This window comes from Leuresthes tenuis, unplaced genomic scaffold, assembly GCF_036924035.1.
Source record: "Leuresthes tenuis unplaced genomic scaffold, fLeuTen1.0.hap1 SCAF_21, whole genome shotgun sequence".
In the NCBI taxonomy this organism is placed as follows: domain Eukaryota; kingdom Metazoa; phylum Chordata; class Actinopteri; order Atheriniformes; family Atherinopsidae; genus Leuresthes; species Leuresthes tenuis.
In genome coordinates this window covers 1,850,177-1,851,436 of record NW_027325375.1, presented here as the reverse complement: position 1 = coordinate 1,851,436, position 1,260 = coordinate 1,850,177, and the positions used below count along the sequence as shown (strand labels likewise).

Sequence of the window (1,260 nt, the reverse complement as noted above, 5' to 3'; positions counted from 1 at the left end):
AATGTCCAAAGCACTGTGGTATATTGGGATGTTGCCACAGCACAGGTTCGGATCCCACAAGAGACGTGAAAATTAAAGGGATGATAAACTTGCTATAAGTGCAGAGATGTGTGTAAACAGTGTTGAGAAGATAAGAGAATAGATAAAAAGTGGATATAGAGTACTTTTTCCTCCTTTTTTCTCATTTTCTTTTCCTATTCCTAACAAGGTCCTAACAAGATCCTAACAATTCCTAACATGATCCTAACAAGGTCCTAGCAAGCTTAGACATATATGTCTATGCAACAAGGTGACCAGATGTCCCCGATTTCTGGGTTCAGTCCCTGTTTTCGATGAACTATCCCTGGACAAAGCTCTCCCCGAAAATGTCCCCGAAAACGTCGCCGATTTTGACACTGAATGGGGGGAAATGCATGCAGACTCAAAGTAACACCAGTTATTACAGTAGCCATTTACGCATGGCCAGAGAAGATGTCATATGACGTATATACGCGGCAACGTCAACAACAACAATCTCGAGGCGGCAAAAAGGAAAGAAAAGGAGACCTGCGGCCGGGATAAATGGTATGTTGTGTATGAACTTATTTATTTTGTGTGAACTGGCAAGTCTTTTTTGTTTGTTGGTTTTTTGCCAGATTTTTCATCGATGCATTGAAAATGTCCCCGATTTTCATTTCAGAAATTTGGTGAGCTTATTTTGTAACCTAAAATTAGACAAAACCCGACATAAGTGTGAGTTAATTGATGAACACAGCATGGAATTAAAAGAAAAAGTTGATGGAAACAATGATGTTTGGCAAGGTTTATAACCTCAGACATCGTGCTCGGTGAACGCATCCCTGGTGGTCTAGTGGTTAGGATTCGGCGCTCTCACCGCCGCGGCCCGGGTTCGATTCCCGGTCAGGGAACACGTTTTGTTTTCTCTACTTCTGTGATTGTATGAAGTCCTTTCAAAATCCAGAAAAGAAAACTCCACATTTCATTGTATTCAGAACTAGTTGTGATTTGTTTTAACAACAAGCACATTATATATATATATATAAATATATAAACATCAGTATTTAAACATAAACACATAAACATAAACAGTATTTGATATAAAAACTTCTCGTCAAGTATTCTTCTATCAGTTTGGTGTCTAATTAGAGCTTTCATGCAATTTTTTTTCACCGAGGTTTATTTAGCAGTGCAGATATCAAAAGTCAGAGCCTGAGGATGACCTGCTTGAATAGAGGTGTAAATGAATGAAAAGGGAGCTGC

General features: G+C 39.0%; 1 non-coding gene across 1 annotated transcript; it reads left to right on the top strand.

The window, feature by feature from the left end:
• The first annotated feature begins 836 nt into the window (after positions 1-836).
• Positions 837-908, top strand: trnae-cuc (transfer RNA glutamic acid (anticodon CUC)). Its single transcript has one exon. It is a non-coding gene; the product is annotated as a tRNA-Glu (tRNA).
• The last annotated feature ends 352 nt before the right edge of the window (positions 909-1,260 follow it).